This window comes from Schistocerca piceifrons, chromosome 11, assembly GCF_021461385.2.
Source record: "Schistocerca piceifrons isolate TAMUIC-IGC-003096 chromosome 11, iqSchPice1.1, whole genome shotgun sequence".
In the NCBI taxonomy this organism is placed as follows: Eukaryota; Metazoa; Arthropoda; class Insecta; order Orthoptera; family Acrididae; genus Schistocerca; species Schistocerca piceifrons.
In genome coordinates, this window is record NC_060148.1 from 72800160 (window position 1) to 72816876 (window position 16717).

Here is a 16717-nt window from a genome sequence, read left to right on the forward strand (position 1 = left end):
CATGGGACTTAGCATATGAGGTCATCAGTCGCCTAGAACTTAGAACTACTTAAACCTACCTAAGGACATGACACACATCCATGCCCGAGGCAGGATTCGAAACTGCGACCGTAGCGGTCGTGCAGTTCCAGACTGAAGCGCCTAGAACCGCTCGGCCACACCGTTCGGCGATGATTGAAAGGCGGGCCCTATTTCGCTGTGAAAGACCGAATGCATGATGTTCCATTACGGTGCCAGTATGGCCACTGAGTGACAGAATACGGGACTTCAACTGACTTCCTGGTTTTACGTAAAAGCAAGATTTCTCAATGCTTTGGCTAAGACCACATGGCGGAAATACTTCGAACGTCAGACCTAAGCAAGGGTTATCGTTGGCGGTGCGGAGGGTTGGAGGGAGGAGGAGTGGGGGAGGGAGGGGGTCTCGAGGAAAACTGCGGACCGAGTGGGTGGGAGGCGGCAGCCCAGTCCATGACAAGAGGCGAGTCCCGCTGCCGACCACCACTGCACTGGCTGCCGCGGCGCCCGACGTGTCTGGTGAGTCTCCACGTACTCCCTCCATCAACGTACAGTTTATACTGTGCATGTAACTTCCCTCAATTTGACAGTCTCCCGCTGTCAGTGTTATCCACACTTAAAAGCAGTGGCTATGAAAACGGGGGAAAACTAATGGAAGACCGAGATGTTTTTCTCATTTCGCAATTATATTCCGTGACTGTAGCGCGACAGCTCTTATTATGAGCTCCTATATTGGCTCACGTCAGCTATGAACTTTAGTAAACACTGATTTGTGCTATTTTTAAAAGTTGCATGGTTTTGAAACACATTACAGAACTAACGTTGCTTTTGTTGTACACTTGTTGGATTCAAGCAGGTGAGAGTTCCGAATGAAATTTTCACTCTGCAGCGGAATGTGCGCTGATATGAAACTTCCTACCAGAGCACTTTCCCGCGAAAAGCAAAGGTCCAAAGTTCGATAGTCGATCCTGCACAGAGGTTGATATGCCAGAACGTTTCAGACGACAGTTGCTGGATGACATATGTAGAGCGGTAATGTACGTAAGATCTGTGTGACAGCTGGAAGAACTTCAGATGCTCTGGCTTCATAAATGGTTAACTAAACTAAGAACATGGAGGAAAGTTGGATGACCCATTTATTTCGATGTAGAGGCTGGTTCCAGATGTTTGCAAAGATAATACTGTTTACTCAAAAACGTTGTACACAACAGTAGGTGTTCAGAGCAAATTGGTAAGAGATGGAACTGATCCACCATGGTGCACAAAAGAGCTCCGAACGCTGTTGCAGAGGCAACGGAAAAAGCATGCGAAGTTCAGAAGAACGCGAAATCCCGAAGATTGGCTAAAATTTAGAGACGCGCGAAATTTGGCACGGACTTCAATGCGAGATGCCTTTAATAGGTTCCACAACGAAACATTGTCTCGAAATTTGGTAGAAAATCCGAAGAAATTCTAATCGTATGTAAAGTACACAAGCGGCAAGACGCAGTCAATACCTTCGCTGCGCAGTGCCGATCGTACTGTTACCGACGACTGTGCCGCTAAAGCGGAGTTACTGAACGCAGTTTTCCGAAATTCCTTCACCAGGGAAGACGAATGGAATATTCCAGAATTTGAAACACGAACAGCTGCTAGCATGAGTTTCTTAGAAGTAGATACCTTAGGGGTTGCGAAGCAACTCAAATCGCTTGATATGGGCAAGTCTTCAGGTCCAGATTGTATACCGATTAGGTTCCTTTCAGATTACGCTGATACAATAGCTCCCTGCTTAGCAATCGTATACAACCGCTCGCTCACCGATAGATCTGTACCTACAGATTGGAAAATTGCGCAGGTCGCACCAGTGTTTAAGAAGGGTAGTAGGAGGAATCCATCAAACTACAGATCTATATCATTGACGTCGGTTCGCAGTAGGGTTTTGGAGGATATACTGTATTCAAACATTATGAATCACCTCGAAGGAAACGATCTATTGATACGTAATCAGCATGGTTTCAGAAAACATCGTTCTTGTGCAACGCAGCTAGCTCTTTATTCGCACGAAGTAATAGGCCGCTATCGACAGGCGATCTCAAGTTGATTCTGTATTTCTAGATTTCCGGAAAGCTTTTGACACCGTTCCTCATAAGCGACTTCTAATCAAGCTGCGGGCCTATGGGGTATCGTCTCAGTTGTGCGACTGGATTCGTGATTTCCTGTCAGGAAGGTCGCAGTTCGTAGTAATAGACGGCAAATCATCGAGTAAAACTGAAGTGATATCAGGTGTTCCCCAGGGAAGCGTCCTGGGACCTCTGCTGTTCCTGATCTATATAAATGACCTGGATGACAATCTGAGCAGTTCTCTTAGGTTGCTCGCAGATGATGCTGCAATTTACCGTCTAGTAAGGTCATCCAAAGACCAGTATCAGTTGCAAAGCGATTTAGAAAAGATTGCTGTATGGTGTGGCAGGTGGCAGTTGACGCTAAATAACGAAAAGTGTGAGGTGGTCCACATGAGTTCCAAAAGAAATCCGTTGGAATTCGATTACTCGATAAATAGTACAATTCTCAAGGCTGTCAATTCAACTAAGTACCTGGGTGTAAAAATTACGAACAACTTCAGTTGGAAAGACCACATAGATAATATTGTGGGGAAGGCGTGCCAAAGGTTGCGTTTCATTGGCAGGACACTTAGAAGATGCAACGAGTCCGCTTAAGAAACAGCTTACACTACACTCGTTCGTCCTCTGTTCGAATATTGCTGCGCAGTGTGGGATCCTTCCCAGGTGGGATTGACGGAGGACGTCGAAGGGGTACAAAAAAGGGAAGCTCGTTTTTTATTATCACGTAATACGGGAGAGAGTGTGGCAGATATGATACGCGAGTTGGGATGGAAGTCATTAAAGCAAAGACGTTTTTCGTCGCAGCGAGATCTATTTACGAAAATTCAATCACCAACTTTCTCTTCCGAATGCGAAAATATTTTGTTGAGCCCAACCTACATAGGTAGGAATGATCATCAAAATAAAATAAGAGAAATCAGGTCTCGAACAGAAAGGTTTAGGTGTTCGTTTTTCCCGCGCGCTGTTCGGGAGTGGAATGGTAGTGAGATAGTATGATTGTGGTTCGATGAACCCTCTGCCAAGCACTTAAATGTAAATTGCAGAGTAATCATGTGGATGTAGACAACGAGTAATTGGAACGCCTGCACCCTAATATGTGCAAGTATGTGATGTACACGATGCCACATATCCCAGTGACTGGATAAAATGGAGAGGCCAATTAGCATGGCTCCTTCGCTCCGCTGATCGGATGCCTCTTAGTGTTTTTATCTCGGCTCATACACTATGTGATCAAAAATATCTGGACACCTGGCTGAAAATGTGTTACAAGGTCAGGGCACCCTCCATCGGAAATGGTGGAATTCAATATGGTGTTGGCCCACCCTTAGCCTTGATGACAGCTTCCACTCTCGCTTACATACGTTCTATCAGGTGCTGGATTGTTTCTTGGGGAACGGTGGCTCATTCTTCACGGAGTGCTGCACTGAGGAAAGATATCGATGTCGGTCGGTGAGGCCTGGCACGAAGTCGGTGTTCCAAAACATCCCAAACGTGTTCTGTAGCATTCAGGTCAGGACTCTGTGCAGGCCAGTCCTTTACAGGGATGTTATTGTCGTGTAACCACTCCACCACAGGCCGTGCATTATGAGCAGGTGCTCAACCGAGTTGAAAGATGCAGTCGCCATCCCCGAATTGATTGTGGGAAGCAAGAAGGTGCTTAAAACTTCAGTGTAAGCCTGTGCTGTGATAGTGGCATGCAAAACAACAAGGGGTGATATCCCCCTACATGAAAAATAACACCACACCATAACACCACCCCTCCAAATTTTACTGTTGGCAAATGAAGTTTACCGGGCATCCGCCATACCTACACCTTGTCATCGGATCGACCAATTGTGTATCGTGATTCGTCACTCTAGACAACATATTTCCTCTGATCATTCGTCCAATGTTTACACTCCTTACACCAAGCGAGGCGTCGTTTGGTATTTTCCTGCGTGATGTGTGGCTTATGATCAGCCACTCGAGCATGAGATCCACGTTTTCTCAACTCCCGCCTATCATAGTACTTGCAGTGGATCCTGATGCCGTTTGGAATAGCTGTGCGATGGTCTGGATAGAAGTCTGCCTATTATACATTACGATTCTCTTCTAATGTCGGGGGCCTCTGTCAGTCAACAGACGAGGTCGGCCTGTATGCTTTTGTGCTGTACGTGTGCCTTCACATTTGCACTTCGCTATCACATCTAAAGCAGTGGACTTAGGGATGTTTAGGAGTGTGGCAATCTCGCGTACAGACGTATGACGCAAGTGACATCCAATCACCTGACAATGATTGAATTCCGTGAGTTCCACAGGGCGCCCCATTCTGCCCTCTCGTGATGTCTAATGACTACTGAGGTCGGTGATATGCAGTACCTGGCAACAGGTGCCAGAACAATGCACCTAATATGAAAAATGTATGTTTTTTGTGATTCCGGATACTTTTGATCACATAGTGTATCAAAAACACCGTCTAAAAGAAACGGTGTCTGTAAACGTTCAGTTTCATTAACAAATGTTGCCGTAAAATTATACAAATGGACGTATTTCTTTTACAGTCCATCACTCACGTTGGATGGCATCACTTTATTTGAATTACCACTTTTGATAACGGGTATTTGGTCCTCACATTAAATTATTTGGCAATACTCAATGAGTTTAATACTTCCCGTTCTCTCAAGCACAAAGTCGGTACACGCTCACGCTTTATATCAAAGTCTGCTCCATCGCTGTATTTCAGATTCTCACTTTGTTTCTCAGACGAAACACCGCTCTTATTTACTACACATTATCTCTTAGTGTAACGTATGCTCGTGTTCTGTGGTGACTATTCGTTCCCTCTCGTACTTTCGTTATCTTCATCCTTTTTCTTGATAATCTTATACCGTCCGCGTCGATGCGCCTCTGAAATTTAAGTTCTTGGATCCTGACTCTTTTCTCGTCGTTCTCTTCTGACTTCTCACTTAACCTTTTCCTTAGTCTCTGCGTGCTCAAACAGCTTCCACTGCCCGCGGCTGTAATTCTTTTCCCTGTAATGCACACTCCGACTATTAGTATAAATTTTGAGTAAAATCATTACTTTTTCTACCAATAAAACAAGACTTCCCTTCTCCCCACCTTTACACAACCACATCCCAGATTCAGCTAACTCGCTTTCATCTTAACAAAATTTGCACAGATTAAAATTCTCATACCGGACTATTCTCTTTGACGCACAAAGCAATAGGAATTTTATACACACTGCATTTAATCTAGTGTACAATCAGTAATGCCTACTTGTGTTGGAAACAGGTCATTATTGCTTGTCTGAAATCTCACTTTAAAGTCTCTGGAAGGCAACATATTTTTATGTGGATTAACAACAAGTGTGTGCCCAGTATTCATGTCTTTATGGGACCTCGCACGCCATTTTCCCCATTCTGAGGTCAGTTTCATTCTTGCGACACCGTATGATTTCTATTACGAAGGTCAGACTCCACCAATGGGAAAGGATGCTGTTAATGCCACAGCTAATTGTTTGCCCTCTAGAAGTTTGTGGCCCACACAGTGAAATACTTTCGCAACTTCACAAAATATACAGCGGGATCTTTAATTTTGCTTACCTCTGCATTCATTTAATTTGTGAGGTTTGGTACTGCTTTCACTATACAAAACTCTTTGCGAAAGGCAAACTCAGTGGCTGTTAAGTTCTGCTCAGTCACACGAGCCCGTACTCTATCCGAGCCATTTTCACATAGACTTTTGAAAAGAACTGAAGGACTCTAACAGATCAGTAACTAATTTTGCTTGTCTGCATTTTTACTGATCTCTGTTTCCACACGTCATTGAAATTTGTCAGAAGTACGGCCCCAGTCATTAAGTGATTACATAGAGGCTTAATAATCTTCCTATTAACTCAGCACCAGATTAAAATAGAAATAAATCTATTCCATCTGTATTGACTTTGTTGGCGCTTCGAAGAAGCAACCAGCGTCGGCTATATAGCAGAGATTGACACTGTAGTACATGGTAATCAGGCTGCTTTGCACGGAGTTATTTATTTTAGTGGGCACCTACTACAAAGATGTGGCACTGATAAACTGTTCACTATTCTCTAGTTTCACATCGTAATAAACTGTGCTTCATTTTCTCTGCACATTCTCCATCCACAAAGTTAGTAGGAATTGCACCTTAGAGAGATTTTCTCTGCCTCGTGATGACTGGGTGTTGTGTGTTGTCCTTAGGTTAGTTAGGTTTAAGTAGTTCTAAGGTCTAGGGGACTGATGACCATAGATGTTAAGTCCCATAGTGCTCAGAGCCATTTGAACCATTTGAATTGCACCTTATCTGAGATACTGGGAACAAACTTGGGAACAGCAGTTATAGCTGTACGGAATGCTACTTAGCAACTACGAAAGGTCGACCATTATCTGTAAAAGGCAAGGAAGGACTGAAAACTATACCTCTGATTGCAGATAAACTGAGGAAGGAATGAGGTAACAAGTCCGCATGAGTATTTTAAACAATGTCCAGAACGTGATCACACTGCCATGCATACATGAGCAGGTATGTAAGCGAATTTTAGCATTTGTGTGTTGTTGTAGTAGTAATGGTATTAGTAGTAGTAGTAGTATATCGGACACGTCTTGGTATTACAATTTTAAAACGACAAATTAAGTTAATTCACATATAGAGACCTTTGCAGATTTACAGGTCCAGAATGAAAAGAATAGGACCAGTAGTTATTTGTGGCCTTATGGTAGGACTAAAACTGACATATGCATGAAATGATTTTGGGATATCTCGCGTCCGTCGGTCGTCGTAATTTAATGTATATATTATTATTGTTATTATTATTTTTTGATTGTTGCCGACTTACGTGGTGGGCCTTCATAAAAATGATATTTAAGTTGAACAATGTAATAAACTTTTCATATAAATTTCCTCGGCTAGTCAGTTGACGTTAAAGCAAAAGATCTTTAGTTATTAATTACAATTGCGGCCCACACACGCGCGAGAGTATTTTCTTACCTCCGTTAACCATTGTATTGTAGTCAGAGTCCTGGCTCTGGGTCTCGGCTATGCTACTGAAAATAAGAATCTTAAAGCTAAGTATTTCTGCAACTTCGTGCGGCTGTGGAGAAAAATTAATATTATGCTAATAGCGGGCGAGTTTTCCGCTTCCGCTAATTTTTCATAAGTTAATATCGCCACGTAATGGCGTCGTTGGCTGCATCGGCCGCTGCGATTGTTGAGCTGTAAATTACTTGAATGCAGGTTAATTCAAGGAAGGCGGACATGAAATCGGGATCACCTCTTACAAATTAAAAGTGCACAATAATATTAAATAGTTATATTATATGTTTAACTCATACAAATGTGCTTACATTTGTCAGCACACGCAAGATGTCCCTCTAGACACATTCAAGACAAAAGAAGAAGTATGGTCGACTAAAAAATTAACAAAAGAGTGTAACTGGGCGTCTCTTTAGATCATTCTGTCATAAATTATTTCTTTGCAATCTAAACCTACACAGAGAAATTATTATTTTACGGCTACATGAAAAAAAAAAATCTCTTACAAATTATGAATGTCTTCTTTATAAATATTGTCTTTTCGTAATATGGCACTGGGGACGCTATATTGCCCCCCGAAATGTTTATGTCATAAAAAATGTTCGTGTTTTTTGACATAAATATTTCCACTTTCATGTCCACAGTGTCCACACGCAGAGTTTTCTTTCATAGTCTATATATGTCACATCGTATGTTGTAATTACTGAGGTGTGTTGCACACAAAGTGTAATACAGATGAAGTTATCTACATAACAATATAATATACAATTGGTTACGTGTGCAGTCATGTACAAAAGGACATAGAATACAACTAGTTTTATTTTGGTTGCTTCTTCTTAGGGTTGCAACTTTTGCAGTGTTCAAAGGTATACAATCACGAGTTAGTCCATAAACTTGAAGTCCCAGGGGTGTCAACTGTTCGCTCCCCATTTGGCGCGGCCGTAGGGAAACCTGGGGAAAACCTCGGCGGAGCGACAGACTAACTGCTTTGGTCACTTTCACTTAATTGTTTCTGGAATGTCATTGGAGTACAGAATGTGCATACAAATATTTTTGTTGCACTATGCAAAAAATGAGGTCATTAAAACAATTGATTGCGGTGTCGTTGATGATCTACGCCGCGACGTTTGGCTCGCGACGGCGTCGGTTGGTGTGTTCGGTGCTCGGCGTTCGCGGCGGCTGCGGAGAGGTCAACGCCCGCTCGACGCCAGCGTGTGCCTCGCCGTCGCGGAACGTCAGAATCAGCTGATCGGCTGCACCGTTGGCGATGCGCTTCTGTCTCGGCCGGGCGTGGCGGAGTGGGATGATATCCGCCCCCCGCTCCTGTTGGCAGGAGTCAGCTCTGCTACGCATCTCCGACGTAGTACATGAAACATACACACAACCAACGTAATATTTGTTTCCCGCCGCAGATGGTTACGCTAGTGGGAAAGAAGAATTTATTAGTGCGGCAGAAGTTGTTAAGTTTTCGCCAGTTTCCGAGTGTCAAGCCAGCACTGTCTTGCAGAATACATGACATGGACCTTCTCCCGTGAATGCAGTTTTGATGCAATACTGTTTCCATTACACGCCAGTTTTTGTCTTGACAAAATTATTTGTTTTCGCCGCACTCGCAGGCACTGGTGAGTGTCCCAATACGAGCTTAGCACAAACATTCGCCGTTTCTGCGGTCGCTGTTTTGCAACAGTCCACGCATCGCATTCCAATCTCGCATTATTGTGCTCACTGAAACTACAGTCTGTCCCAAAAATATTGACTGTGGGTTCACTTCACGTTAACAGTTCACATTTATAGGCAAATTCACAGTTTTTCGTGCGTAATATTGGCGTTTGGCGTCCTCACCGCTGTTGAACGTTCAATACTAGCACCTCACTGTCCATATCACAGTTTCACCTTCACAGTTTTTCACACTGCTTAAAGTAACTGTTTCGATTAGTTCACAAACACTAATGTATTTCATTCAGTCTGAACTGGATTTTGGCTAGTGCTGGATTTTACCAGTCTCTCGCACTAATTATCTCTTTTTATTTTCCACTTAGAGTCGTACTTGCCTTCAGATTTTTTTGACTATACAATTGTATTTCCGTCTCATCTGAGGTAAGTCCCCATGTCATGTCTGCCCACTCATTGCGTACTTGCCCTCCAGAGCCAGGCTCGACTTTACAAAACTTTGCCTCTCGCATTATTGTACACATTTTATAATCTAGGCCTAGCGTGCAAGTTCCTAGATTAGTGTTAGATTTGTGACTTTTGTTTACACTACAAATTCGTGCAAATCTCTGCCTTAGCAGATGGCAATATATTTTAACAGTGCTTAGCGGTAGTCGCGTTTACTGATTTGCTTTGTACTTTGTCCACAACACATGAGGTACCTTGGGTGATGTACACCCTGCACTCATGTTGTTTAGTAAATTATGATTGAGCATATTTCAAGATCGGTATAGACATAAATACATAGAACGACTTATACACTATAATATTGAAATTCATAAGTTGCATTACTACTACAGTTCAAAAATATTCATGACACACTAATGAAAAATTCTTTCATCATTACATGTTATTGATTTTTTTTTTAAATATTTTTAAAGCATTTTTCAACATGAAATTTTTAACATATTCTTAAACCTACGTTCATTTTTTTTCTTCAAAATGCAATTGCTTAAAAATACTATTATTCCTTAACATCTACAAAATTGAATCGCACTAATCTTGTGTGCCTCATTGTCTTTAAATGTTACACTAAAATCGGAACATTTACACACAGAAAAAATACACTATAAACTTAACCTACTACACACAAATGTAAACGTTGCTCTACTGAGCGAACTTCTTTAAGTCTTTGTAAGTATTTTTTTCTTATTTCCTTGGTAACTGCCTCCTTATTTGACCACGGAATGGTGTAGTTTGCGTGACAGAAAGTATCATGAGGTACCACTTCGATGTTATAGGTGTAGCCCTCGATAACACCGGGTTTTTCCGAAAACACATTCTCATAATCTGTAAGTAGCTGAGTCAATTCGTTTTGTTGTGCTTCAGTCAAATGTTCTGACTTGTCTTGTACTTAAGTCAGAATATAAATTCATTACCTGTATTCCTTCGAATCTCGATTGAAAGCTCCGGCAATATTTACCGTGCACTTCCCGTGTCCTCAACAACGGCAAAATTACACGTCTATCCTCATTCATAAGGCTTACTTCCCCGCACAAGAGGTCGATTTTTGCGTCCCTCTGGCGTAAAAATTCCATGCCCAGGATGCAAGCAACACCTAATCCCTTAACTACTAGGAACGAGCTTTTCATTGCTTCATTTCCTACCGTAAACTCGACTTGCACCTGGTGCTTTATGATATGAGATTGTGCACCTATTGCACCTGTTACACGACAATTCTTCACTGGCAATACTGGTATTCTATTATTTTGACTCAAGTACTTGTAAAAATTTGCACTCATGACATTGGTTGACGCACCGGTATCGACTATTATCTGTGTTGGTGCTCCATACATATCTGCTTGCAATATAGCCTGCACAACACTTTTGTCGGTTCGGTTACATTTCTGCGGTATGTCTACAAGTTCCTTTTCTATTTTTATTCCCTCATTGTATCTCAGCATACAAAGTTTATGGCTGTCATCCGTGAATGTGCCCTCACTACCCCATCCTGCAGCCAACAACGGAGAGCGTATTGTGGCTGTCTTTAGTTTAACGGATGAGCATTAGTGGGTTGACAGCTGTCTGTCACTTCCACTAACCTCACATTGTGGTTCTGGTTGTTGTTGTTGCTACTGTTGGGTTGGCCGCCCTGCCTCCCCGATGGTGTATTTTGATATTGTGTACGGCTCTGGTTTTGCGGTGGTCGGTTGTAACTTCCTGACATGTTCTGTGATGGACCTGGGTTGGCGTTCCATTGTGGCGCTGTGTTTTGTTGCCACTGTGGTGTCGGTTCGTTACGACCACGCCACTGGTTTCGGTTGTTCCGCCATTGCGGATTGCCGTTACCATTATATCCATTACTCATGCGTCCATCATGATGTCTCTTTCGATTTTCACGATTATAACCGTTGCCGTTATAACCATTGCCATTGTTTGTGCCTTGATTCTGTTGCCGGTGCTCTTGCCTATTCCCGTTACCATTTGGTACTAAGTTACTACCGTTACTGTGGCTGCTATTGTAATCGGCTTTGTGTTGATTATAGCCTGCATGGTTCCACTTGTTTTCGGTTTTCATATCTTCGATCAATAGGTCAACAGAATCCACTATTTCCATGAATTGTTCTATATCGTATTCCGGCACATTGATGAAATATCTTTTAATTTCACTGGGCAACTTCATTTTTATTAATCTGATTATGTCACGATCGGACATTGGCTCGTCCCAGTACCTGGTTTTGTTTATATACTTTTCGAAATATTTGCGTAACGTTCCCATCTTAGGATTGTACATTTCTGAACTGTACAACTCCTTTCGTAGTCTTTCTTGGACGCTATCGGACCAGAATTTTTGCAAGAATGCACCTTCAAACTGTTGCATCGTTAGACATTTTTCGGACACGTCGGTGGCCCACAGTGCCGCGTCACCTTGAATAAAGGAGACCACGAACTGTATTCTTTGTCTTTCCGTCCATGTCCTGGGAAACACATTCCTAAAGCTCTTAATAAATACAACAGGGTGGACATTTCGTTTTTCGCTATTGAAGGGTTGGAATGTCCTGTGTTTTATTACATTGTCCTCTTTTTTGCACATCTGATTGCTACATTCTGGGACATTCATCACTTCGTGATGTACGCTGCACGGTATCGCGTGTTGCTCGTGCTCATAATTCGCATTAGGTTGCGGTTGCGCACTCGCACCCTGGCTACCGTCAGCGTTATTACAGTAATCAGTACGCGGAGTCTGATTCATGATCTGTCCGCCACTGTTTACATTGCTTTCCAACGCAGACAGTCTCCGCGCGACCTCCTGTTGCCAATTTGGCAACTCCGCAGTCACACGGGACTTAATCTGTGTTAATTCGGCATGTAGTGCGGCAGCGCTGGCGTCAATATTTACACTCGCGGCCGCAGTCGCTTGTTCTACAGCTGTTTTTACGTCGCTTTCAATCTTTGCAGATATCTCGCGATCCTTTACTTCTAGCCATTCATTTAATTCTTTTTCTACTTTTTGAGCTTGCACTTCCAAATATGCGTCAATACTTTTCCGTGCATCTATCTCCACATTATCCACGCGGTTGGTTAAAGTCTGGACATTGTCTTCAAGCCTAGCCTGCGATATCTGTAATTTTTGCATCTCTCCGGCTAAGCTTTTCACAAGATCGGGGATCTCTTTGCACGCATCCCGCATCTCGGCTAGTTCGCTTTGGATCCTATCTAGTTTCGCTTCATTGCGCTGCTCTTGCTCACGTAGCATCTGAGCCAGTTTTTCGTCTCTTTGTTTTTCCCTCTGTTCTGACATTCTTTCCTTTTCCCTTTCTTTCAGTTCTCTTTGTTGCTCTTGCTCATGGAGCATCTGAGCCAGTTTCTGATCTCTCTCCCTATCTCTTTCTTCTAACCTGCGCAGAAATTCTGCAAATGGGTCTGCAATCGGTGAGCATACTGGTGCCCCGCTTAATCTAGCACTCGATTGGCCCCCCTGCCCAGGCACTGGAGTTGTTACTCTATTCCCATTCTGCTGTGGAGCGTCATTCACCGTCCACAGATCCTCGCCCCCCGCTCCGGAAATTATGTTATCCGAGGCGGTGGCTTGGGATTCGCTTACGTATTGCAAATGATCCTCACTTTCCATATTAACAGAATTTTGCTCTTTTGGTACGGATGCTTTAGGTTGTCCTATCTTACCCATACTAAATTCACTTTAAGCCACTGACAAATCTTTAACACTGATACACACACAATTAATTATCCCCTCCAAAAATAAACACATAAATACACGAAACGAATAATTATCCCCTCCAAAAATAAACACATAAACACACAAAACACCGAAGGTATCTCATGTGCACATGGGTTCGATATTCCGCACAGAGCTACACAGGATGCTTGCACAATAGGCCTTACCTTACTTATTTTTCTTTCTCGCAATCCTTTTTCTTTTCTACACTTTTTCCTCTCCAGATCTCCTCAGGGTGTGGTTTTGTTGTTGTACATGTAAAAGAATTCATACAAGCATTAATATTTTACAACAATTAGACACATACATAATTACATTCATTACAATAGAATCATATTAATCGGGCCCCAAAGTTGCGGCGCCAATCTCGCGTCCGTCGGTCGTCGTAATTTAATGTATATATTATTATTGTTATTATTATTTTTTGATTGTTGCCGACTTACGTGGTGGGCCTTCATAAAAATGATATTTAAGTTGAACAATGTAATAAACTTTTCATATAAATTTCCTCGGCTAGTCAGTTGACGTTAAAGCAAAAGATCTTTAGTTATTAATTACAATTGCGGCCCACACACGCGCGAGAGTATTTTCTTACCTCCGTTAACCATTGTATTGTAGTCAGAGTCCTGGCTCTGGGTCTCGGCTATGCTACTGAAAATAAGAATCTTAAAGCTAAGTATTTCTGCAACTTCGTGCGGCTGTGGAGAAAAATTAATATTATGCTAATAGCGGGCGAGTTTTCCGCTTCCGCTAATTTTTCATAAGTTAATATCGCCACGTAATGGCGTCGTTGGCTGCATCGGCCGCTGCGATTGTTGAGCTGTAAATTACTTGAATGCAGGTTAATTCAAGGAAGGCGGACATGAAATCGGGATCACCTCTTACAAATTAAAAGTGCACAATAATATTAAATAGTTATATTATATGTTTAACTCATACAAATATGCTTACATTTGTCAGCACACGCAAGATGTCCCTCTAGACACATTCAAGACAAAAGAAGAAGTATGGTCGACTAAAAAATTAACAAAAGAGTGTAACTGGGCGTCTCTTTAGATCATTCTGTCATAAATTATTTCTTTGCAATCTAAACCTACACAGAGAAATTATTATTTTACGGCTACATGAAAAAAAAAAATCTCTTACAAATTATGAATGTCTTCTTTATAAATATTGTCTTTTCGTAATATGGCACTGGGGACGCTATAGATACCACGAAAATCTAAATTTAGATTGGTAGTTGAAGAGTGGAGCTGTTTAAGACAGTTCTGCCTCATTCGGTTTACTCCCTTGCGTACAATACTTCAGGCGGCAGGGAGCTAGATTGGAGACGTAAGGTGCTGGTGGACAAATGAAACACTCTAGTACACAATACGTATTCATCAAAGAAACTCGATGTCTTCAAAAATTACAGAAGTCCGCCATGAAAGAATTTTGCATGTTACATGATCCAAAACATATCAAATGGGCACGCTGAAAGGCGCAAAGTCTCGACGGTAATTAATATTTCTCCCAGAACACAACGAAATAGTTTTGCTAATGTAGAGATTAAAATATAGGATCAACAATTGTACCTGTTGTCATACAGGCTAGCAAGCTGCAGAACTAATTTTTACGCTCTCTCGGTTTCTGCAACTTAGATAATCAAACATCTGCCCCAGAGCAATGGTCTACCATGCGTTTAAAACAATTTCGTCGTAATTCAAAGATGTTGTTTTGGTCTTCAGTACGAAGACTGGTATGATCCAGCTCTCCATGCTACTCTATCCTGTGCAAGCTTCTTCATCTCAAAGTACCTGCTGCAACTTACATCCCTTTGAATCTGCTTAGCGTATTCATCCCTTCGTCTCCCATTTTTACCCCCCACGCTGCCATCCAATACTAAACTGATGATCCCTCGATGCCTCAGAACATGTCCTACCAACCGATCCTTTCTGCTACTCAAGTTGTGCCACAAATTCCTCTTCTCCCCAATTCAATTCAGTACCTCCTCATTAGTTACATTCTCCATAATTTCAGCATTCTTCCGTAGCACCACATTTCGAAAGCATCTATTCTCTTCTTGTCTATTTATCGTCCGTGTTTCACTTCCATACATGGCTACACTCCATACAAATACCTTCAGAAAATAATTCCTACACTTAAATCTATACTCGATGTTAAAAAATCTCTCTCCTTCAGATACATGTTCCTTGCCACTGCCAGTCTACGTTTTATATCCTCTCTACTTCGACCATGACCAGTTACTTTGCTCTCCAAATAGCAAAACTCATCTACTACTTTAAGTTTCTCATTTCCTAATCTAATTCTTTCAGCATCACCTGGTTTAATTCAACTACATTCCATTATCGTCGTTTTGCTTTTGTTGATGTTCATATTATATCCTCTTTTCAAGGCACTGTCCATTCCGTCCAACTGCTCTTCCAGGTCCTTTACTGTCTGTGATAGAATTACAATGTCATCGGCTAACCTCAAAGTTTTTATATCTTCTCGATGGATTTCAATTCCTGCTCCTAATTTTCTTTTGTTTCCCTTACTGCTTGCTCAATGTACAGATTGAATAACATTTTGAATAGTCTACAGCCCTGTCTCACTTCCTTCCCAACCACTGCTTCCCTTTCATAGCCCCTTGACCCTTGTAACTGCCATTTGACTTCTGCACAAATCGTACATAGCCTTCGCTGCCTGTGTTTGAGCCCTTCAGAATTTGAAGGTGAGTATTTCAGTCAGAATTGCCAACAGCCTTCTCTAAGTTTACAAATGCTAGAAACGTAGGTTTCCCTTTCCTTAGACTACCTTCTAAGACAAGTCGTAGGGTCAGTATTGCTTCACGTGTGCCAACATTTCTACAGAATCCTAACTGATCTTCCCCGAGGTTGGCTTCTACCAGTTTTTCCATTCGTCTATAAAGAATTTGTGTTAGTACTTTGCAGCCGTGACTTATTAAAGTGACAGTTCGGTAATTTTCACACCTGTTAACACCTGCTGTCTTTGAGATTGGGATTATTATATTCGTCTTGAAGTCTGAGGGTATTTCGCCTTTCGCTTACATATTGCTCACCAGATGGTAGAGTTTCGTCAGGATTGGCTCTCACAAGGCTATCAGTAGTTCTAGTGGAATGTTGTCTACTCCTCGCGCCTTGTTTCGACTTCGGTCTTTCAGTGCTCTGTCAAATTCTTCACGCAGTATCATATCCCCAACTTCGTATTCATCTACGTCCTCTTCCATTTCCATAATATTGCAGTCAAGTACATCGACCTTGTATAGACCCTCTATATACTCCTTCCACTTTTCTGCCTTCTCTTCTTTGCTTAGAAATGGTTTTCGATCTGAGCTCTTGATATTCATACAAGAGGTTCTCTTTTCTCCAAAGAGCTACTTAATTTTCCTGCAGGCGGTAACTACGTTACACCTAGTGATATATACCTCTATATCTTCACATTTGTCCTGTAGCCATCCCTGCTTAGCCATTTTTCACTTCCTGTCGATCTCATTTTTGAAATGTTTCTATTCCTTTTTGCCTGCTTCATTTACTGTTTTTTATATTTTCTTCTTTCACCAACTAAATTGGGTATTTTTTCTCTTACCCAGGATTTTTACTGGCCTTCGTCGTTTTACCTACTTGATCCTCTGCTGCCTTCACTAATTCATCTCTCAAAGCTACCCATTTTTCTT

The 16717-nt window shown here is 42.0% G+C and overlaps 1 protein-coding gene across 2 annotated transcripts in view; it reads left to right on the top strand.

Annotated features, from left to right (window-relative positions):
• Positions 1 to 464: 464 nt before the first annotated feature.
• The window catches only part of LOC124720319 (ankyrin-2-like), an 87735-nt gene continuing 71482 nt past the window's right edge, over positions 465 to 16717 (top strand). For both annotated transcript variants that reach the window (XM_047245624.1, XM_047245625.1), the window contains exon 1: positions 465 to 534. The gene's annotated coding sequence lies outside the window, so the exon portion shown is untranslated. The remainder of the gene's footprint in view (positions 535 to 16717) is intronic.